Source organism: Amblyomma maculatum, chromosome 1 (assembly GCF_055883805.1).
Source record: "Amblyomma maculatum isolate TAMU_Amacu chromosome 1, ASM5588380v1, whole genome shotgun sequence".
NCBI lineage: Eukaryota > Metazoa > Arthropoda > Arachnida > Ixodida > Ixodidae > Amblyomma > Amblyomma maculatum.
The window spans coordinates 225,621,326-225,646,488 of NC_139344.1; the positions used below are offsets into that span (position 1 = coordinate 225,621,326).

The 25,163-nt window shown below is 45.2% G+C and overlaps 1 protein-coding gene across 1 annotated transcript in view; it reads left to right on the plus strand.

The window, feature by feature from the left end:
* Positions 1 to 2,207: 2,207 nt before the first annotated feature.
* The window catches only part of LOC146205760 (NPC intracellular cholesterol transporter 1-like), a 54,975-nt gene continuing 32,019 nt past the window's right edge, over positions 2,208 to 25,163 (plus strand). Inside the window, exon 1 of the mRNA XM_084586955.1 lies at positions 2,208 to 2,356. The gene's annotated coding sequence lies outside the window, so the exon portion shown is untranslated. The remainder of the gene's footprint in view (positions 2,357 to 25,163) is intronic.

Here is a 25,163-nt window from a genome sequence, read left to right on the forward strand (position 1 = left end):
AAAATCACTTGGCTGTAAATTTCACAGTGTTCCTCTCCTACGTACGTTATAATTTCTCTTTATATTTCGGTGATTTATCTTTTTGTTTACTTCTTTCTGCCCCCCTAAATCATCTTATTTTTGTCATGTAAATAATGCATATAATTAATCTCTCGACACCCCAATGCTTGGCTGTTCCCCCTGTGTGGGTATGTGCCATCCTTTATGAGGATAGCGACACCAACGACTGCGTGCTTCTGGCGCCAGAGCCTCTCCACTCAGATGATGGCCTCCTTTAGCCGCGTCAACATTGTCGGCAATGATACACCTACGTGGCGGGGGATGAGCGCCGGTCGCAACGGGGATGCGAGAAAATGGAGGCAAGCGGCACGCCTTTGTTCGCGCGTCTGCGCTTTAACCCTTTCGCAGCAGCCGTCGGCGCGAGTTAACACACTCCTGCCCAAGTGCGAAATACGGGCGGGGCGACGCTTCCTATTTCCCTCGAACGACGCGCGTCAGCCGACATCCCCCGGAGAGAGCGCTTTCCCGTCCGTCACGGGAGGAGCGGCGGCGCATACCTGGGCGCCCCCCTCTTGTGCACGCGCGGAGGACGGCGAAGCTGCCTTGGCCGTGAGAAGACCGGTGCAGGCGCTGTTGAAAGCGCAGCGCCACCAGGCTTCAGCTTGTCAAAATTAGCGGCGCGTGACATACACGCGTCAAATCACCAGAGAGAGACATTTCAAACATCAAGCGCACTTTATTGGGATAAGAAAGAAGAAAATGAAGCAACTCACTCTGGCAGAACGGTTATCGTTCACCTTGGACTGACCAAAAGTTCCAGTTAAAGTGAAATAAATATGAAATGCTGGGTCTTTATTCTTTGCAGCTTAACTTTGTTTTCGAGTATGTATGCTTTTCGCGAAGTATATGGTCGTTTGTCAGTTGCGCTATTATTTATTCTACACCAAATATATAGAAATGTCTGGCAGAGGTGTCATTATGTTAAGTTCAATGTAAAGCACAATACATATTCTTGTGTTATATCTCTATATAGGTTTATTGCTTTACTAGTGGCTATGCATCCTTGGTGTTTCTCGATCCAGCAGTTTACCCAGTTTTAAGCTAACATAGCCGAAGTTACGTGGTCTGTTTTCTCTCTCTCTCTCTCTCTCTCTCTCTCTCTATCTATCTATCTATCTATCTATCTATCTATCTATCTATCTATCTATCTATCTATCTATCTATCTATCTATCTATCTATCTATCTATCTATCTATCTATCTATCTATCTATCTATCTATCTATCTATCTATCTATCTGTCTATCTGTCTGTCTGTCTGTCTGTCTGTCTGTCTGTCTGTCTGTCTGTCTGTCTGTCTGTCTGTCTGTCTGTCTGTCTGTCTCTCTATCTATCTATCTATCTATCTATCTATCTATCTATCTATCTATCTATCTATCTATCTATCTATCTATCTATCTATCTATCTATCTATCTATCTATCTATCTATCTATCTATCTATCTATCTATCTATCTATCTATCTATCTATCTATCTATCTATCTATCTATCTATCTATCTATCTATCTATCTATCTATCTATCTATCTATCTATCTATCTATCTATCTATCTATCTATCTATCTATCTATCTATCTATCTATCTATCTATCTATCTATCTATCTATCTATCTATCTATCTATCTATCTATCTATCTATCTATCTATCTATCTATCTATCTATCTATCTATCTATCTATCTATCTATCTATCTATCTATCTATCTATCTATCTATCTATCTATCTATCTATCTATCTATCTATCTATCTATCTATCTATCTATCTATCTATCTATCTATCTATCTATCTATCTATCTATCTATCTATCTATCTATCTATCTATCTATCTATCTATCTATCTATCTATCTATCTATCTATCTATCTATCTATCTATCTATCTATCTATCTATCTATCTATCTATCTATCTATCTATCTATCTATCTATCTATCTAGACCGCTTGCTGCGAATCAAAGGTTACCGGCTTTATGCGCAGCAGTCGATGCGTCAACATCAAGCGTCCGCACATACCTCGGACGGAGCGCAGTAGGAGGTGTGTGGGAAAGTGGAACGGGGGGCTCTCTGCGTGCGCCCACGGCGAGTCAACAGTACATGGAGGACGCCAAGCGGGCAGCGCTTAATCGGCTTCAACCAGAGGCAGTCATGGAGTTTCAATGTACGAGTGAAGCTCGCGTCAGTCGCACGGAGAAATCGCGCCATTCAGAAGCTCGGAAGAAGGACGCGGCGCGTAACTGAGAAGAGGGCTCGCAAGCGGAAAGCGAATGGAAAACGCGCAGTAACAATGGGCAGAGGCAAAAGGTAAGGCGAACCGGGGATGCGGGCGCGCGAGTCCGAAGCCGCCCGCGTAGGATGGCAGCATCCTCAAGTGCGGGCTCGACGAGTAGAAGCCACCCGTAAAAGGCTCCAGGATCCTCAAATTCAAGCTCGTGAGGCAGGAGCCGCCCATGAAAAAGGTTGTCTCGAATTGTAGTGGAGCACTGGAACAAGCGACCAGCGTGGCAGGCTTGTATCGTAACTGCTCGTGCCGTATCTTGCGCAGTTGTTGTTGTTTACCAAATAACATGTGGCAGATACCCACACAGGGGATCGGCCAAGAATTAAGCAGCAGAGAAAGTTTTTAGTGTATACTTACATGTCTTAAAAGAAAATGATTGGAGGGAGGAAAAGAAACGAAAAGGTGAAATAAATATGGAAAGTCATACCGCGCACGGGATATTGACGCTGATATTTGTAGAACAAGTGATGTTAGAAACATTTAGCAAGGCAAACGATTTGATTCCAGTAAAAAAAATTTCATGGTGGTAAAAACAACCTGTGGCTGCGGCCAAGGATGGTGGCGCCAACTGAGAATAATATCGCTCTACTTAAACTGAAGCCAAGCTATTGCAATGGCTTTTACCTCAACCATCTTCTCAACGTAGTGAAGTGGTAGCAAAATAATAAAAAATGATATTATGATTCCTGCTCACCGCAAAATGCTTAGGCTGGAGAATGTGCCAAAGCAGACCTATAAAGATAGAAATTTAGAGGCGGGGTGCTGCCGCGCAGCCTTGTTAGAGAAATCGCAAGTTACCGTCATAAATGACACCTAGATATTTTAAAGACCTAATCTGAAAAATTACTGTTGTGTACATAGCACGCGAGGCCCAACCTTATTCTTCTTTTCTTTCAGCCGGCACCACAGCGCCGCCTTGTAGCGCCGAGCTTAAGACATCCGTGTACAGCGTAGGAGGGCGCTACAATGTATTATTCACATGTGTGAATAATGAAAAAGGCATAAATCACAAAATAATTATCGTCAAAACACAACAGCGAGACATCTAGCGTTGATCTTCAGCGTTATACCATGAATGTTTTTCCTCTCTGTTTTGCAATATTTTCTTTGCGTGTGTAAATTTGCAGTCATTTGTTTGGTAAATTTATTATTGAGATGGGTTAGTCGATAGTTCCGATAAAAACAATATTCAGAAATTACATGCTCACACTGCTGCTCCCATATCATATCAAGACCTGCTAGAATTGCCAACTCCTGCTTGTATCCACCTATTTAAAAAAGATGCATTGTGCAAGATTAAAATCCGAATCATATTCCCATGTTTTCAGGTCTAACTTGTAATCATGTGCCAAAGGCACTACCACGAGCACTTCAAACAAAATGGGCCAGGTAGTTTCTGTGAAGAAATGAGCATTGACTAAACGAATGTTTGCATACGCAATGTACCGATGCCGCTTATCAGGTCTTCCTATAAGTCTCTTTTTCTTCAAGGTATCATAAGACTTTAGTTATTTGCACCATAAGAAAACAGTAATCAGGCATTCGCAAACCTTGGCTTCCAAAACAGTTATTTGCTACAATATATGCTAAAAACCAGATATATGCAATAAGGCGATTTGAAACGGGTAAGATTAATGTTTTGCGTAATTGCGGGCCTAATTCTGAACCGCCTGAGCTAATTATCCATCATGGTGGCCGAATAAGGGATGAATCACTGTCTACCACACTTAGTGATATTTTAGCTAGCAGTAATGATATATAATCATTATTGTTAGTGCAATAAATTACATTACATTATGTGACAACCACTAGTCCAAACACTATCTTTCCGTATCCAACCAATGAATCTAAATATCTGCTTTCTTCACTGTGCATTATCCGCAGCATGCTTTTGCAATGCTCCTCAACAAAATATAAAGTCCGGCGATAAATAACAGCGTTCACAGCACCGCATCTATATACGCAGCCCGCCTCCTCGAATGCATCCATATACCTATAAAGCAAACGTGACCCACTAAGGCATGCTGTTGAAATAAGCGTCCAGCTGGAGCTGAGAAAGTGCGCTTATTGGTCAGCTTGACGGGAGATTTCTTTTGGCACAGTCGATAGCAGCCCCCCCCCCCCCCCCCACACACACACACACGCACTAAACAGCTGTTGGTCCACACAAAACACTGTAACGAGCACATACTTCCCGATAAAGGCACAGCAGAGATATGATGAAAAGAGTAGGCAAAGTGCGCTTGCACTTCAAAGATTGTTAGAAGCTGTAATCCTATCTACCTCTTTACAAACTGTGGGCGCACTAATTGCCACAACCTTGACGAAGTAGCTTAAAGGAGCAAGATGTGAATATATTTAAGAATTCCCATTCTCTTTGTTAATTTTCGTTTTCACACAGCCAAACGAATATCACTGCTATAAGTGGCGAAAAGGTAATACAATCCCTGACATAGGAGGCTCCCATCTGTCCCCTATTTAGTAGAATAGGTAGTGGATGCAAACTAGAAAGAGAATAGCATTATTAGTACGGAAATCCAAGTAAAGAAGCTTATTCGTCTGCTGGTATGACGGTTAAAGCAGATGCGCCGGATCAGAGCACTGGGGTGTGATTCTCGTCTCAATTGCGTAGTCAGAATCTGAAAGCAACCTGCAGTGTGCAGTCACTATATTAATTCTATGATAGAAACTTGTGCAGGCTACCTAGCGAACATTTAATCCATGTTTTCCTCAGCTGACACCGCGGGTTACCAAAAATACACAAAGCCTGAATATTCGAATATTTCGAAACAGAGAGTAGGCGGTTTCCTTTGCATTACGCCTGACGCGCGACTAAGCACTAATGAGTAGAAAAAATTGACTGAAAAACAAGAAGCGTTTTACCTCTCCAATTAGTGTGCAAACAAGTTTCTCGAGCACTCTCGTCTAAAGCGTACTTCTCAGAATTTGCATTTTTGATTACGATCGTTATTCCTCAAACTTTCATGCGGAAATTATTTTAGCAGCTTTTGCCCAATTCACATTATCATAAGGCATTCTCTGAATTCAGCATGGGTCTGCCACGAGGCGACACCAAGAAACTGTAGTGCTTCTAGAGTTCCGGGAGTGCAATTCGTTTGCAGCGCGTGACAGCAGCTTCCAAAGAAGACAGCGCTTCTTTTATGTCGAGGTGAGGCAGTTTTTAAGATCAAATGAACTTACATCAAACTGATTTTGGTTTGATTTAGTTTATGTAGTTTAACATCCCAAAGCTACTCAAGCTATGACACCGGACACCGTAGGGGAGTGATCCGGAAATTTCGACCACCTGGGGTTCTTTAACGTACGTTAACTGACACCACACAGCACAAGGGCGCCTCTCTTTTCGCCTCCATCAAAAAGTGGCCGCCGCGGCCGGGATTCGATCCCGCATTCTTGAGCACAGCTGTCGAGTGCCCTTAATCACTGCATTTCGGCGTGGTATGTAGAATGCGGGGTTTAAATGTCCCGAAGCAGCGCGTCGACTACAACAGGCGCCGTCTCACTGTATATACGACAAAGTCCGTGGAGGGTTTTAGATCAAATTCGGCTCAGTTTCTTGGACGTGCGGTAGCATTGCACTCACATGGGCCACTTCGCATTTCGCCTTTTGTCTATTAATGCGGCCGCCGCATCAGGGATTCCATCCGCGAACTTGTGTTCAGCTGAACGCCATAAGCACAGCGCCATCATGGCGGCTCAACGAGCGGCTTCTCCTTTATTTAAAAACACCGCATTATCGGCGAAAAATCATTGCGTTGAAAGATGGTCCCAGTTTAACACGAATTCAGCTTCATGTTTTACGAGTATGCTACGAATCGTATGAAATACGGGCGAAACACCACACGGAGCCGGGCGACAGAGTCCTTATATGAAAACGGTGAAGACCTTTCGTTTTCATGAGGGCGGAGGAAAGTGAGAAGGTTACCAAGAAACGGAGAGAACAAGTGGAGCCCATCCTATGGTATACTCAACTGTTGGGCAAAGGAAATGAGACGGACCGCATTAGAACCGGTCTGAAGATGCACCCTTCCTTATACTTGTAGGTCCTATTTCCATCTGTGCTCATTTCTGAAGAGTCCTTGAACGAGAAGAGGGCCGACGGGAATCGAAAGGACGTAGCTGGTTTCGCACCGCCGAGAAAACCACAAAATCACCGCATCAGCCACCTTTGTTTTAGGAGCCCCCCCCCCCCCCCCCCCCTTTTCCTTCCTCTCTTCGGAAAAGGGGCAGGCGAACTTTCCATCTGAGCCTTCTTTTTTTTTTTTTCTTGCTATGCCGAGATTAAACATAGGGACAAAGTTGCTCTTAGCAGTTTCCTTTCCGGTTATAAGGCCGGAAAGTCTTCATAAATATTTCGGTGCATCTGACGTAAACAGGCAATAAAAAATCGCGCATCAAGATACGCGCGTGTTGCTGCTTCTACAGAGTACAATTAATAAGTGGCGCTGCAGTGCAATAAACTGTGTGCGACACCCAGAAATCCTGCAGTCTCATATCCTTTCTTTGATACCCATTTCAAAGAGAAATGCCGACTAACGACAAGATAGTTACATTGACTCGGCATGGCTCCAGCGTCTCTTCAACTCCTCAACGAAACAGGTGGCGTTAGCGCTGTTTGAAACGGTCGTTTTTTGAAACGTGGTAATAATTAGGCGCAGACGCCATTCGTGCTGGTTGTTTATGGACACTTCTCCTATGACGCAAAGCGATTACCTCCCTTCTGTCAGAAGGACCGCATTTAAAAGAGAACTATGTTCCCATTAGCCAATAAGCTATAGATAGTCGCGTGACGCACAGGCCAACGAACATAGATATCTATGAAATGACACACCAGTGATAAGGCTAATGCTATCAGGCTGGAAACGCAAACATACCGCTGTCGGGGCTGACTAATCTCAGGGCCACTCTTCATGACTTCCGTCATGAATTTGAATACCGAACGAGCAAAACATTTAGCGCGTCATCTGCAGACACAGACGAGTCCCGAAGGGGCTCACAAGCTCCCGTATAAATGCGCACTAAACGCTGCACATGAACAAACCCCCGCAAGACCGCATACATAGGCATTATATAGAGATGGGGGCAAGCGGCACCGCGCAGCAATGAGCTGGGCTGATTGATGACACTGACTGATGACAGAGTAACATACGGAGGAGAGGCGCCTGTTCTCGCGCGTGCAGCAGAGAGAGGGCGCCAGTGTATACTTTAATAAAGCGATGGCTTCGCGTGCGCTTTTATCCTAGTCGCACCATCGAGCAATGTTGAGCATGAAGCGGGCAGCTGAGTGGCGCAGGGCGGCGGCCCGGGGGCTCCCGCAGTCCCCCCCGCGGGCAGAGAGGGGGGCGGACCGGCCTCCCGGAACGCGGCCGCACAATGGCGGCGCAAACAAGAGCGGTCGCTCACCCGGCTGGCCAGCGTCCGGGACCGGTGGCCGATCAGCCGATACAGTTCGCCCGGCGACCCGAGGGGTCGGTCCGCCCCCACCCCGTTTATCACGCCCGGGGCCTCCAGACCCGGGGGGCTATTCCTGTATCGGGGGCCGCCATCGCACGCGCGGAGGTGCCCAATCGAGATGGGTCCCAGCGATATCGGCCGCTCCTCGGCCTCCCGAGCGCCTTTTATCGTTCGACCGCGGCGCGCGCGACGTCCGCTCACCGGGCGAACACTCTGCATAACGGCGTTCTCCTGCACGTGGCACACGCGCACCCCGCGGCGCCACGAAGACGCCTCGCCCCGCTGCGGTGCTCGTGCTCGCCAATGCAGGCGGACATCACGCGCCGCCAGCTCGCGTGCGAACACGCCTCGTCCGCGGGGGGGTCATCCGCATTTGTCCTCCGAGCTATCTTTATCTCCTATTCTTTTATGTGGGATCAATTCGAGCAACTCTTTCCTCCTTCTCCTCCGTGGACTGCTTGCTCCTGTTTCGCGTAGAGCCATTGTCATCACTGTGCGCAAAAGGGTGAACGCGTACAAAGTACCGAGAGGCGCGGAGATCTTTTTCAACTATACTTTTCAACAGGTGTCCTGGAGTTCGACGCTCATCATCACAAAACTGTCCATGTTTAGCCAGTACTTCCAAAATTATATTCTGAAATTGTAGCAGAACAACAAGCACTAAAGGCAGTGCCTGAGTAATGTGGCACCAGGCCGACTGAGCATATCCAAGAAATAAAAGCTTTACCGCGCTTACGTATTGGGGCAGTGCTAGAAAGTCTGACTCCGTCCATGAAGGACTTCCGAGTGGGAGTGGTCAGGGTCGGACAGGACTTTAAAATAGAGAGCGGATGAACTCTGCATTGCAGTTAAGAGATGGATCTAGTGGATGAGCAAATAGCACCACCCTGATTAGCTTGATGTTACGATAGTGAAATGCGGTAAAAAAAAATATGTTTATTGTCACTTTTTATAATCTACAGTATTGCGACCTAAAGCCAAGAGGAGGCTTGAGGGACAGCGCCTGGCAGCGGTAAAACGACAAAATGAAAAGTACAGATCAGTGGCTGGGACTAATGGCTGATATACAGAATAACTAGTCAATTAATTAGAAAAACAAAGGCTCACAAGATGAAAACCGAATACATTGATGCTTCATATCAGGTGATATATAACACAAACGAATAGCGTTAAGCTTCCAAGTATACCTTCACATTAAAGACAAACAGAACACAAAGATCAATGCAGTGTTTTCAGTAGAAAAAAAAGTTGCCCACGATTACGTTACTTCCTAATGCTAAATTTGAACGTAGCTTATCAGCTGTTTCACCTTTTCGATAGATTGAGGCAAAGATTTCGAGCTGGACACGTCTGCACAATTACAGACCTTTTTAATTTTTCACATGTATTCCACCAAGAAACACTCCACTCTCCCATGAAAGAGGCTTTGTGGTTGGAGAAAAGACGAGAACAATTGAGTTATCGGAAGGTTGCGGGAAGCAGCGCGTGGGCCCATAGGAACGTTGCGCGACGAACAGATAGCAGCGACTAACTGATGCCACTTACGCCGCTAGCGAGTGAAGCGAGTGAGAACGGGATGCACGCACTGTGATCCGCTGACAGCGAGCCCGCGTTTCGGCAACCGGATAGCACCCTCGCCGCCACGCAGGAAGAGGGGGACCCCCTCCTCCTCTTTCTGCATGGCGGCGACGGTGTTCTACGCAGTTACGCAGTGACGTTGTCTTGATTCGCTAGCGGCGGCAGCGGCATCAGTCAGTCGCTGTTAGCGCGGCCTCTGGCGTTACCCCCCCCCCCCCCCCCCTTCCTTTCTTCGTGTTCTCCGGTTGCTGCGCGCGCTCCTGCCCCCAACGTTCGGCGCTGAGAGCACCCCCCTCCCCACACCCTGCGAGGCCCCGGTTGCCGAAGCGCCGGCTCGAACTGGGGCGATGAAAGGGGGGCGGAGCTGGTTACGAGGCCGACGCGGTCGACGCCGACGACGACGCGAAACCCAGGAACGGGCGTCAGAGAGATGCGCTCTAAAATGTTCCCTGAAGTTCAGCTGCGCCAGCAACGCAACCAAGACTACTTCTCAAGCTTATACGAACGCTTGGCGCCGGCGGAATGCATCCGTATATGCTTGTGAAGTAGTCTTGGTTACTTCGCCTCACGATGCTTCTGTGCCCAAATTTTGTATTTCTGTGACAAGTTAATTCACATGAGGGGCTGAAGTCATGTGTTCCGACAGCTTCACGAAGCACAAGGTTCCGGTTTTTTTTTTTTTTATCGACAAGAAGAAAAGATTCCCGAAAAGATCGTAGAAACTGTTAATGGGAGGCAGCTAAAAAATTCTATTCAGCACATTTAGCTGTCTTGTCCACTTGGCTGGTTTAGTTGGCTCATGAGGTTTAAAGCCCCAAGTGACTCAGGCTATTGGAGATGCCGTCCGGAAATTTCGACCACCTGAGGTTCATTAACGTGTACTGACTTCGCACAGAATACTGGTGCCTACCTTTTCGCATCCATCCGCCGCGGCCGAGATTCGATCCTGCATTCTTGGGCACAGTAGTCGAGCACTGAAACCACTGCACCATCGCCGCGGGGCTCTTGTTTACTTGGATCAGTGCACATGGACAACTGCTAAATTTCCAAGGCCTCAGGCTGTGAAATGCCTTTTCCGTTCCGTTAGTAATTGAAGCAAGAGTTCCATTGGTCAACAAGAAGGCGGCCGTTTAAACTTCGTGCTACTTGAAGTAGTGTTTTCGGCGATTTCTGTCCAATGTAAAGTTACGTGCGAAGGAATGTGCGAAGTTTTATAGATGCGTTCAAGTGTCCATACAGGGTGTGCATGCCTGATGCTCGTATTCGCAACTCATACTTCATTCCTCCATAGTATATCGACAGTGATTTCTATAATTTGCGCAATGAGGAAGTGGGTCTCTAAAACCATAGAAATGTGTAATAATTCCTGTTATTTTGTTCTACATCGTTCCTGGACAATATGTGATATTGCTATTTGAGCATTATGATTTTTATGACGGAATGTAAAACCCGTCCTAATATTTCCTGCAGTGAAAAAATAGTGACTAACTATATAGAGATTAGTTATCAGTCAACCGCATTCAGGTCCGTACTAAGGAAAGGGCGAGAGGCGGTCGCACGGGACTCAGATTAGGTAAGATTAGATAGAGTTTATCAGCTTCAGATAGTTTAGAAACATGGCAGGTTTTTTCGCAGAGTTCTTAGCTATACATTATCTAGTTAAATGGTACATAGTAAAATGTTTCCCGCAGCTTTAGATTAGATTGTATCATTTTTATGGCAAATTAGACAGCGTTTATCAACTTTACATAGACTAAATTAGCATAAGACTTTTAGTAAAAATCTGAATTCAAGAAATGGCGATGAACGACTGCTTGTACGTAGAAAGAATGGAATGAAGGAACAGCAGTGAACTGAAAACTTTAGCACCAGTTGGCATAGGACAATTTAAGCAATCGCACATTTTGATGCTTTTTAAGGTATTCACAAGACGACAATAACTTACAATTTTTCTTGCTTGGTATATGACGGCTGGATATACATCTTTAAAAGGGCGTTCTAAGCTGCCGGAAGTACAGGTGTCGTGCAAATCGGATGAACGCTATATACGCAACCCTTCTCTGACTGTTTTATATTATGGACGAAGGTCTGCGTTTTGGGGACCATGTTTAGAACGCTTTAAGAGCAGCCAATCTCTACGACTGGCCGCATGATTCCATGATTTGGCCATGTCTGATTCTGCCTTTTTTAGTGTAATATTTCGTGTGCGAGTTTTTTCTTTTCTCTCTCTCTCTCTCTCTCTTTCAGCTCGTCAAGCTAGTCATGCAACTGTGTCCAATGGTTCGTGTTCATTAGCATGCCCATTTAAGAGGTATAACCAACGTATCTAATTTTATTTCGTCTGTAATTGACATTGGAATACTTAGCAACACTGTAACTTGTGGACGTAGTCCCAAAGAGACTAAATTGAAGAGACAACCGACAGTTATGTAATTATGGTCTCTCAGCCGCTGCGACATAGCACGCGAGGTCAAGATCTGAATCAGCACACAACGATGTGGTCGAGTCATGATTGCCAGTCGGCCGTTCAGAAATTAAGTATTCACGTGTATGAGCATTATTCGTACTTTCCATTCGGTGTGTCGACCTCTAGAGAGGACATGTAAAATGAACCAAGCAGAAACTTTTCTGGGAAACAAAATACCGATGTTCAGGCCACTTGTCAAAAGCAGCTCACCTGATTTGTGCCTAAATACTTATTCAAGTTCAATTACAAAATGTACGTGTTGTGCTACTGGACGAAGGTCTATATAAAGCCAGTAATGTTAAAGATGTGCGCGACAGATTCAGTTTCAAAGCGAGAAATTCGTCATGGTCAAACCTGACGACAACAGCAAAAACGTCGTACTTTTCGTTAACAAAGACAGCAATCCCCCAACGGGCCGGACGTGTGATAAAACTGGTACGATACCACTCACGGTGAACAAATTGAAACAGGATTGTGGGAAATTTATTTCGACGATAAAGAAGGTACCTACAAAACAAAATAAGCCTTCTGCTATAATCTTGAATTATTACCAATATTTTCAAAACGTTACGAACATTCAAATTTCGTACCATTTTCCGTTGTGAACTTTTGCCAACGTTCACCTTAAGCACGGAAACAAGTGGAAATTCCTCCAGTGGACTGTTTAAGGATTGTTCACAGGTGATTCGGATATGAGCCTTCATGAATCCATATCTTCGTTCTTTTGTGCGGTCCTTGTTAGCCAAAACAGCTTCTTGTTGACCTCCATCAGACTTTCATTGAACAGATATCGACGTTAATGGTTCCAATTCGCAAAGTCGGCCCCCCGCGGTGGCTCAGCGGTTAGGGCGCTCGACTACTAGACCCGATTAAGTACACGGGGTCAAATCTCGAAAGCGGCGGCCACGTTTCGATGGAGGCGAAAAGCAAGGCTTCCATGTGCTGTGCGATGTCAGGGCACATTAAAGAACCCCAGGCGGATGAAATTTCCGCGTGAACTCTTTTGAAGATGCGCGCGCTCCCCTCGAGACCGGTCGTGAGTCGTGACTGCCCCAGAGCGACTGGTTTCCGTCGGCGCCACTGCCACTGTAGTTGATGATGTAGAGCTACGTGTCGCACCACGTAATTAATCGCCCTCATCACTGTCATATAGCATCCGGCACATGCTATTATTTCTAGTTGATTTCACGCGTTTCCACCAACTTCACTTTTCTATAACTCTCCTCGTTTCCCCTTTCCACGTGCGATCCACGGCGTGACATCCGTCCACCGCTGTGCCCCCTATATTAAGCGCGAAAGCTCTCATACTGACAGCAAAACCTTACTCGTACCTTGTCAAGTGCCATTGTGCCCTACTCCTGATTGAGCCAGCAGATGCAAACGTCATGCTCCACCTGTCCCTGCATCATAAGCCACTGCAGGGTGAAGGCCTCTCCCATACTCCTCCAATTAACCCGGTCCTGTGCTAGCTGCATCCACTTGACTCCTGCGAACATCTTGACCTCATCCTCCCACCTAATTTTCTGCCACCCCCTGCTACGCTTTTCTTCCCTTGGAATGCAATTTGTTACCCTAAGCGACCATCGGCTGTCCTCTCAACATCCCTGTCCATGTGCGCGTAGCAAAAACATGAATTCTGCTGTGTGTCATCCGACCAACCTGATTAAGCCCTGGATAGCTTTTGTGTGAAAGCACTACCTCACACTTCAACCCCACCAAGAAGGCTGTGGCTTGCATATCCCGAGTTCGGACAAAGAAAATAAATAGGTGCACTTAGGTCTGCTAGCGTGCAGGAATGCGAAAGAATTGCTAGTTCCATGCCTAGTTGCGTTATGGGCTCTGCGTCTCGTTGATTAGAGTACCGTGGCCTAGTTGTCGTCTCTGTTGGTCAAATTCGGACGAGGCCAAATTTTGGGGATCCAGGGGACTAAATTTTGGGGATTGTCCACCCCATTTCGGAGGTCGATCACAGCTGAAGTCGCCATACTCAGATTAGATTCAACATCAGTTTTGGTAAAATTTTGACGAGGTCAAATTTTGGGCATCCATTGTCTAAATTTTGGAGGCTGTCCGCACAAATTTAGAGGCCTCCAGTGAATTCGCCATACTCGATTTAGGTTAGACATCGATTTTGGTCAACTTCTAACAATATAAAAGTTTTTGGGGTGGCCCACCCAAACTTGGGGGTAACCATCAAGTTGCCATACTTCTATGCAATATATTTTTGATTGTTCGTGCGGGTATGCTCTGATTACAGACTCTGTCGTAACAGTCTGCTGAGGCGCTCTTGCGAAACCGCTCATGAGTCAAGAAATGCTTTCGTACGCGGAGGGAATTCAAACCCAGGAATTCCTCGTGGGGAGCTACTGCGGAACGTCGTAGCTCTCGCTACAGCCGATCACTCCATGTGCAGACTGCAACACTCTCGCGCTGTGCATCGCACGCCGTTGTTTCCGTCAACTTTCATCTTTTAACTGCTTTAAAACGCTACCATGCATTTATTGGGTCTCTCACTTCATAATTTAATTTGAACCAAATTCGCGTCTAACTCAACAAAGAGGCAGGCCCTTCAAAGCAAACATGACTCATGTTGGACTTGATTCAAAGTGAAACAATTAATTAATAATAATTTAAAAAGTTTATTAGCGCTTATTGAATACATATGACAAGCGCCGGGGCTACCGAAGTCTCTATATGGCTTGTATGGCAAAGCACAGCAGCTGGACAGAACCTGAACTCAAAATAAAAGGTTTGAACTTACACTGAATGCAACAGCAATTTATGCACTTACAAGAAACTGAAAGTTCAAACATTTCATGAAGCATATTTAACAAATAAAGGTTCATCAATGTTCGAACACTTCCAAAGCAATTAAAGTAAACAGAAAGATAAAAAGAACAACAATGATCCTATTAAACAATATATGCCGTTGCATCATAGGCAGTGGGGAAAACAACTGTGTCGGATCCTCGTCGACATCATAAAGCTCTTGATCATATCAAAGCAACATGCACCAATTATTAGAGTTCGTTTGACTCCGTACAGTATTGCTTGCTCTAATACTCTTTTAGGAAGGCTCCAAACATCTGAATGGTGCAGTACAATCATATTAGACTTTTTCATTTACACGCTCCTAAATTAGCTGTTACGAAGCTCGTACTCATGCGCAGTGCAACGCTCGGTCTGTGCTGCGTCGCCGATGGAAGTCAGTTTTTAAAAGGTACAATTTGCGGACGATAAAGAAAAAAAAAGAAGTATCAAATTTCAGAAGTTTCAGATATGTATTCCCAAGTGTAGGTAGATTGGTATTGTAGGCAATAATTTGAATATTGTTATTTAGGAATCCATTTATTTAGCCTTCCAAAGTAAAAGTTGCAAAACAGACAGAACTATGGCAGAGTAAGCTAAAAAATACAGGTTCACTTTTTACTCGCACTAGAACAAGCGATTGTACGAGAGGGCATTTTCCAAGCGACTTGGCGAAGTCACTTTGTTGGTAAAAACGTTTTCGTTCCACGCCACGTCAAAGAGAAGCAGACTTTCAGGTATTTCACAGAATCAGTGTACTCACGACGAATTTGGCAGAATGAAAAACGGGTGTTTACGCACTTATAAGTTATGATTGTCAACGAATTATGATAATTTTATCATGTGTCTTCCAAAATAAGAATAATAGCAATGTTCATATCATCTGCAAAATAGACGTACACAATGTTGCGGGCCAGTCAGAGCTTTGAAATGCTTGCCCAACTATGCCCGGCAAAGCCATTAACATGCTGGTACGTTGGCTAAGCATCTCGAAGCATTACACAAGCAGTTGGTGCAAAATTGTCTGCGAAGTCATAACAACGTATTACACACTTTCCGACTTAATGATCACAAGATGTCATTCTCTTACATCTTGTCGGGAAAATAGAAACTGGAAATCGTAAACTCTTACCCAGGCGTCGCTTCAATACACTCAGTGAAGTAACCACGGACAAGTATATTTTTAAAAAATCATGAGCGCATGCACTCTATCTTGCACGACGAATCCGCAATTAAATTTGAGTATTTCAAACCTTCGCTAGCTGCGCCAAACGCGGAGAGCAACATATAGGTGATCTTAGAACACGAGGCTAATACCAATAATTTTGGCAGTACTAATAATCAAAGTAATAGTTTTATTGTCGTTTCTGTCAAGTACAACTTCGGTCCTGCCGAAGCCATGAGGTTCGCCTGACTGTTAGCACCCGACATATAGAAGCACAACAAAAGAAACGACAAGCTACGCTGTCATGGATACACAGAAACTAGTACTGCCAAGAACGACAGGAACAAAAAACGAAATTATAGAAAGAATCACTGTATACAAACAAAATTATAGGTGCATAGTAAAGCTGTTTACGGTCATGTCCAGTAAATATCGCTCGAAGGTTGCATCAGGTATGGCGTACAGAATACAGTATCCTTTCGATCAATTGTATCTTAATACAGAGGTTTTAGTGGATATAGTTCAAAGGTGGCCAATATACGCGGCGCATACAACTTAACATTGCTATCAGGAGACAAACAATAGTCCAAAGAATGTTTCAAGCCAAATGATTTTCTTAGAAAAGCTGCTACACAAATAAAAAAAAAACAAATGCTGCAGAAAATTAATATTATCATACATCACGAAATCAATAATCAGCTCGCGTTTAAGATATGCAAATCTATTTAATAATGTACACAAATTAATACAGGCAATTTTGCATACTTTAGTGCAGACGTACTCTAAATGGCTTTTCAAGACAACCACGAAAAGAAATCAAAGGGGTGGCAGTGGTGGAAGGGAGGCTTTGAGCAAGCGGAGGCACTTATCTAGGGCACTTGTCATGATAATCAATGGCACTTGTTGCGGCGCCACTGATTTTTTTTTTTTTATTTTATTTCAGATCTCCTGCAGAACTTCAGCCCTGTAGGCCAAATTGAAACCTTATCCCTTTGTCATATCACTGTAAATAAACACCCCTTTGCTATTTCACCGTAACAATACCTATATTTTATAGAAGCACGCGAATTCACCCTCGGCAGTAGCAGAACCAATTCGCCTAACTCTTGTGAACTGTTCATTGAGGATGTCTGGTACCGTAAACGGAGAACGAGGCAGGGACAGGCGCAAAACTTGGTTACAACATCCAGTGCGGTGATTTTCCTGCGCAGAATTACCAGGTATTTGCTGTTATCTAATTTTAATTTGATTTGGTTCGAGCAGACACTCACGGCTGCACACTCAGACTGCTACCAGAGCTATGCTCTTCATGACGCCGTAATGCGCTCCAGGCCAGGAACAAAAAGAGAAACCCGCATGCGAGATACTGCTCTCCTTTTTATGTCCTCGTTCATGGCGCAGATCAATATTTGCCATCCAACTCGGCACAAGCTCTGACGTTCGGAACGGAGCCTGTACCCTGAAGGAATTCAGGGAGTGGAGCCGGTTTAATGAGGTTCGTCTGTAGGCAAGGCCAAAATACATTTCAGGATAGTACGGGACATCTACCGCCTACTAGATTAATGTATCACCGGTATGCAAGATTCGAGGTGGACAAAAGAGTGGTGCTTGTTCAAACAATGCGTCACCCAAAATGACTTGGTACTCAAATATCCAAGACCAGAGCGCTTTTTCACACGCCTGATGCTGCCTAAAAGTCCTGCTCGGAAAGGAACGCTAAATACCGCAAAAACATGGCTAAAGTTTGAATTGGAGTATAAATTACATCACAAGAACAGCATGAATGCAAAGTGATCGTGGGTTCGGATGTACATGCCTGTAAATAAAAAGTAGAAATAAGCGCTTCATTTGAAGGCAACTGACATCCGGCTTGAGCAGTTCCTGTTTGTTTCTGTCTTTTTGCCTAATCATCTTTCCGAACAAGCTTTCAGCAATCGACGCTACCCTTTAGCTCGTGCCGAGCGAGCATCGATACAGAGCATGCTGTGCTGCGTTCTGTCCCTCAACTTAAAAACGGTGAGAGTTAATTCCTAGTGTCAGCATGTATAGTATACAAATGTCACCTGACCCATTCCTCGCATCATAAAATTGCTTACAACTCAGGTAGCCTTCTCCTTGACGGAATTCTTTCCGGCGTGCGGAGCGATTACAAGCTCCAGCGCCTACAGCAGGCATGCCATTTTTACTATAGCTTTTACCCTCGTGTCAACTTCTACATTGCGACTTTCCCTTGCACAAAAACACTGCCTCACGGTGGCCCTCTCGTTGAATGACAAATCTGACGGTAAATTAAGCTACTCGACTCGTCAACGATTACGAGTTAGAGGAACAAAAAAAAAAAAGCTAATGTTCATTCACTATCGACGCCAGTGGCGCCAGCTTTGAGTGTTCCCCTGCTTTTGTCAGTGAACGTCGCTGCAGTTCTGCAGTTTGCTGGTTTAGCTCGCGCGACGTTCACGAGGTGGCGCCCATCCTGTGTGGACCAAAACACGTTTTGTGTACCGTTTGACCAGCTCTTCCTGGTCCTGACGGCGCCTGTGCCAGAGATATAGTTACAAATCTAGGTACTGTTTAGCTCGCAGTGAACTTGAAAGCGCAATGCTTGTGTGTAATTGGTTCAGATATCGAGAATACCAGGCATTCTTCACTCTAGTCTCTTGCAATAGGTTCGACAAGAAGTCACCTCCTGAAAATAATACTCCTCTTTTCGGCGCTTCATCTGTCACTCGTGCTAGTATTTTCTCCTCCGCGCTGTACACCTTTGGCTCTGTTATGTCGGGACGTTACGCTAAGGAATAATCACGATCTTCCCTGAGGCACAACTCTGTTTTTTACTCAGCCTTGATACGACACACTCGCTTAAGTTCACTGTATCTGCATCTAAAGATATCAAATATGCTTCAGTGACTGCGATAAGTAAGAACGTGTATTTCCCCCTTCAAAGAGAAATTGTACACTTCGAGAAAGTTGACATCCTTAATACATTTCCACTTGCTGTTAAGATATCTGGATTGACATCCTGCGTATCACCTTTGAACTGTGAGGAGATGTGGATAGTCAGCATAGAAGGGGTATTCACGCAATAATGCCGGCAAATAATTCGTAGAGGTGACGAGAGGGGCATGAATGACGAGCACGAAGAAGTGGCTCATCTCGACATAATTTCACGATTTCCGACCGCAAACCGGATAGTCAGTGGCCAATATCTCGTCCCATCATCAGTCAACGCAACAAAAATAGCCCACGACCCCACCACTGTTTTAGAATGAAGGCCTTGTTTCAGTGTTGGTACGTTCTTTACAAAGCTATCATTTCTCCAGTCTTCGCTGTACTTCGTGGCAACGATTGACTGAGCAGACCGGCTAACAACGCCCTGCTGGTCGTGAATTCATCCAAGGGATAATTGCACACTGATCGTAAATGCAAAGGACATCTGCTTTTGCCGTACTCAATGATCTCTTGTGCATGGTTCAAGACGGCTCAGTGAATAAAGAGAAATCAGACCAATAAACCAGCTGGCGCCATGGCTTCGCCAGCGGTAGTTAGTGGCATCCAAGAGCTGTGCGTCTGACTCTCTGAGTGTTTGCGGTGGCACTCCACAGCTACGACTACTGATACGGAGCCGAAGCGATTAGGCTTGTCTCTTGTTTTTGCCATTCAAGCTAACCCAGGCCTTGCCCGAATTCCCTCCTGATGATACTGCGCGTACGTGTATCTCAGCAAGGTCAATACTAGCTTTAGCGATGAGGCGGATGCCATCGTACCATGTTCGACACCGCCAGGCCGATGAGTGCCCCTGTGTCCCTCCACCGTTATCAGACGTCGTTCCAGTGAACTTTTCTACGGGCATGGGCGTTGAGAGACAATGCAGCTGTTAGGCGCACTTGCACAAGCGACCATTGTTTGCGGCATGAATGTGGCGGTAGGTTCTAATAGATGTCCTTATCAGCGTTCAGCTCACCGTGGTAGACATCCGTACGATTCGAGGCTGCTTCGTCGCTTCAAACCCGTTTCCGGTCCAAATGTGTGCTCAGTAATCGCGTCATATGAAACCTATTCTATCCGAAAATTCTGTGATCCGCTTATGTTTTCACGAGAAGTATTTATCAGATTTCCTCAAATCATAATTAACGCGGGCCAAGTTGACACGGCCGGAAGCAATGTTATTTTTCGTTTATAGGGCGGTGCAAAAAAAAAGTAAAGAAGCTGTCGTTTAAGTCGCTGAAGACTGTACTTTGAAAAAGACCTATGGCAAAAAAAAAAATATCAATGTGGCCAGTTTAAAAAGTGAGTAAAGCATGCGTTACTTGCTACAAGTGTGGATGTAACACATCGGTGCCTTCGTTTTAGGCGCGCGCACGCCGCTGAGGAACAGCCCCAATTGTTGACACAAGACAAGATGTATGTGCACCGTGATGGTTGTAGGACGCTCGACGACTGTGACCTTGGGGACGAGGGGCCGATCACGGCCGCGGCGGCCGCGTTTCGATGGAGGCGAAATGCAAGGCTACCTTGCATTCCGAGATGTCAGTGCACGGTGAAGAAACACAGACGGTCGAAATATCCGGAGTCGTCCACTACGGCGTTCGTCATAGCCGTTGTCGCTTTGGGAAGTAACTGTATAAATCAAACCAAACCAAACCAAAAGTATGAATGTTTCATTAGGCTATTGATTGGTATTTTATTGGACTGGTATATCATTCAGGCATTTGGTACTGAACGGTATTCGTCGGTCGTGAGAGCGCTGGTGTTACGCACTGTGTGCAATGTCCATGCTTTCAGCCATGGTTTTGTGTCAGCCGTGTACAGAGGACGAACACTGATGTGCTGAATAGATTCAAGAACTACGCAGTCCAAAAACGGTCTGCTTGCACCTAATATGCAATGTCATTAAAATGTTCCTTCAAAATAAAATATCCACTCATAGTTTTTTTTTCTTCCAATTAGAGCTGATTTAGCTTAGTTGGCCTAATGCAGCTGGACATCGCGCACCAATTCGCTTTCGCTTCGAGGCTAGGGTACCAAATTAGGCTTGAGGCAAAGATCTTGAAAATCAATTATTGGGCACCTTAGTGGCAGCGCAGTACAAAATTTGGGAATCGCTTAACGCTCATTTTAGGGACAATGCGATAGCGATGTGTTCTAGATCCATTGTGCATGTTTGGAAGTTGATGAAGGCCCTGATATGCATTGCACTGCTCGAAAGAGTAGCATTTAAACACAGAAGCTGATCGGGAGCAGGGATGCTTACGCGCGTCATGCAGGTGTTGCATTGTGCAAGAAAAATATTACAAGCAATGTATAAAATTTTTGATACTTTTATGTGGGGTTCTCGGTGGGAGCCCATGCGTAGAAACAATTTGTTTCTCCCTCTGGAGTCTGATGGAGCTGGTCTTCAAGATCCGCTAGTTCATCAATTAGTTTCAAAGATTTCCTTTCTTAAAGCGGCAAACCATCCCTTCCACGTAGCTGTGCTTAACATGCGATTAATTATCCATTTGCCTACCAGTTTACGACCAAGAATCATAAAAGTGAGAAGCCATTGTGAGGTTTTGTTAGAGGAGATGCTGACACATTCCGTTTCCTCACTGTAATTTTTCCCTAGAATACTTATACAATCCAGCCCCGCCGGGGTAGCGCAGTGGTTACGGCGCTCGACTACTGTTCCCAAGGAAGCGGGATCGAATCCCGACCGTCGGCGGCTGCGTTTCGATGGAGGCGAAACGGAGTGGCGTCCGTGTGCTGTGCGATGTCAGTGCACGTTAAAGAACCCCAGGTGGTCGAAATTTCCGGAGTCCTCCACTACGGCGTCTCTCATAGCCTGAGACGCTTTGGGACGTTAAACCCCACAAACCAACCAACTTATACAATCTATCCAAAACTCCGATGATAAAAGTTCTGATTGAGACATTGCTCCTGTACCGATGCACTGGCAGCCTTACGTCTCCTTTCCAGACAACAGTGTATTCAAGCGGGTGCATGTTCAGTCGGCCGCAATGTCAATGTTAACTTCACATGTCAACATTACGTGTAAAATGTGGCTTCGCGCTACGGTGTGGTTTGTGCCTTGAACTTCCGCGTGTGTCCGTGTGTCAGCAGCCGCCATCGATCATTGATATGAGTTTTTTTGTGATGCCGCGTTTTATTTAATTGTGTGTGTGTGCGTGGGGGGGGGGACAATCTTCAACTATCAAAGAGGACAAACAGATTACGTCGTATATACTATAAGGCCTCTACTTCCACTGTTCCCTTTGATCGTTATGTGCTCATTGGACTGTTGATCCTGTGGAGGAGCCGCATGATAGATGGCCACGCAAAGCCGCCATCTTCGACAAAGTATTTATACAGAGCCGTGTGCTTTTACCTGCGGGGTTGTATGCTGCGCAGGGTCGAACTCCTGTCTGGCTGCCTTCCCTCGATGCATTGCGTGTGTCTCCTTGAATTCTGATGTGCGGGCAAAGTGAGAGCAGTATGATGGTGTGACCATTTGTGGCGGTTTGGATGCGGCCCGGTTAAGTGCGGCTTGAATCCTGTCAGTGCAATAAGAAATTGCGGCGACAGCCTAGTGGTCTCGAGCCGTAGCCAGTAAAGCGGATCTGTTCGTGCCTTCGTGGGTTGAAAACCCAGTCGCGGCGCAGTCACTACAATATGCGTTCTATTACTTTCGGGGTCAGAGAGGCCCAACAGACAAACAATAGCTTTTCGGCTGACTGGAAACCTGAAAGCTACCGTACTAATAATCACTATAATCGCATTTTAATTGGGATCAACGCATGCCTTCTCAGAAACGCTTTCTAGCCGACACCTATCTGTGAAGGTTGCGAACAATAAAATATGACAGAGAGAGGGAGAGAGAGAGAGAAAGAGAGAGAGTCTGAACCATGAGAACAAGTATGAACCATCCACCTGATGAATGTGAATTGCCAATGTTTTTACCTTCCGTGTCCTGTCCCCGACGATGTTCAGTTCAAAGCGAGTATCTTTTGTCTATTTTCTTGCATAAAATTATTATTACCGCTGCCGTACGAGAGCCTGAAAAAAAAAGTTAATTAATGTGAAGCAGAGCAGCCTGGCTGAATAGCTAGACCCATTCCAAGCTCTCCCTTAGTTCGAGGTCAGGATACTCAAACAGCAGCGTTGGCCTAGTAGTTGTATCCGAGAGATGCGAGGTTCAGCCACGTGGCGCCGGGCAGCAGCCGATTTCTAGGCGGAGCTCAATTGCCCCCTCAATTTTTCTCCTTTAATGTATATATGGCGCGGGATGGTTATCCGGAAGAACTCAATGAGAAGTGGAGCAAATAATAAAGCGGGGCAAGTACACGAAATAAAACAAGACGAAAATATGCATGCAACGAAATATGCATGCAAATATGCATGAAAATAATGCAACTTCCGGTATACATTCAGCAGGATGTATATGTTTGAAAGATGAAATTTCGCTCTTTGCAGACTCTCTGCGGCTGCGGTTAATGCGGAGTTTTTTTTTTTTTTTTTTGTTTTTGTTTTTTTTTTTTTTGTTCTCTATCCTCAAATATTGCCCTCAGTGCCCAACACGATTTTGGTTTGGTTTGTAGGATTTAACGTCCCAAAGCGACCCAGGCTATTGGAGACGCCACACGATTTTATAACGAAATTCTCTGAACTCAGCGCTGAGCTTCGGTTGCCGCAGCGTGGTAGTCTGATTGCATGCTTCCTTATGGGCTTATATATTTGTTGCCGCAATTTCTCTGCATGAATCCGAGCACAGTTAGAGTGCAAGTAGGTCGTAGAATACTGGAAAGCGAACTGTTGGCAAGTAGTCAGTGACTTCACTAAGGCCTGTTTGTGGACGTCCGCGCCCGATGGCGTAAAAGTGGAGACCATAAAATAGAATCGAGCCTTCTTTCAACGTGGAAGCGACAGGCTTTATTTTTATTTACTTATTTGCTTTTTTTTTTTTTTTTTGCTCCTACTGCCCTAATCACACTTGTCAGCGCGTGGACATAAATTTTCTTTCTAGATTGCACACCAGTCTACCCGTCTTTTGCGGACTGTCTGGAAGGTGCGGACAGTCTAAATAAAAGCATTTTCTTTCAGCCAACATTAAAATATACAACGATGAGGAACTGTATGCCGGAAATAACGGCACTTATCCCACACAACCCGCGTAAAGATATAGTCCGCACTCTGTTGCATAGCGCATTGTTTCAGAAATAAAAGTATACATTAATGAATAATGCAGGAGAACGATTTTGAAGCAAACACAAAGTCCATAATGTGACAATTATTTGCGCGCTTTCGTGAAACAGACACTAGCGAGACTATTAGACTCATAAATTGATCATTTTGACGCCAGTTCTAAACGCAGTCGCACAAAATATCCTTCATCCAAGCCGGTATTTCTTGAAGAGTTAGAGTTGGCTGTATGCAGTGAGTGCTGCAGACTCTAGTAATCTATTTGTGAGATAGAATAGCCGCCCTAAAAAGAAATTGACGGAATTTAAGACATTCCAATTTTCAAGCTTGGCTGGTGATATTCGAATCGCTGTTTTGAAGGCTCTTATAGGGCGATGGACCACCGTTCCAAGGGAACTGAATGATATGCAAGAGAAATTGGATGATGTGTAAGATAAACTGGATTATAAAGGCTGTTCAATGCAATCTCGATGGGCCTAAGAATGTCGCTGGTTTTCCAGTTTGAGGACTGCGATTTGTTTCCTTTTTTTTTTCTTTAATTTAAAAATTATTGCATGCCTGCTCTTCTTGGCCTTAAGTGATTCTGGATGCGCATCTTTTTCCAAATTTTTTGCAACTTCCCGAGTACGCTAACCCATTTAATAGCTATTCAAGAGGTAAAGATAGTGGCTGGCCAAGCTTCGTTTGTTTCAAATGAAAGGGCATGTATAGTAACTGTTCGTTACTTACAAATCGTTCATAATTATTTTTAGAAGTTTCATTCGCAAGTACAGACTCGAGATCTATGAAAAAGCGTCCGCTGCTTCTTTTATATGATCACGTTGGCACCACGCGGTGTGCTCCATCGGTATGTTTCTCATTGTATCAGACTGGTCGCAAGTATCAGCCGCGCGCCCCGCCGTGCTCTCCGCATGTGCGACAGTGTGGTCAGATCACTTGGGGGCATCGACAGGATTTTTCTTCACCTGCTCAGCACGAACGCTAGAGCCGGTGGCAGGCAGACGAGCTAGGTGAGCGCCCGACAAACCCGCAAACGGTCAACGCGCGCTCGCAAAGCCCACACCTCCCGTTTTCGGAGCCTTTTCTGGCGGAAAATGACGTTGATGGAGAAGGGCGCTTTCTTCGGGACGCGGTTTCGTTTTCACTTTGTATTTCCGGGAGA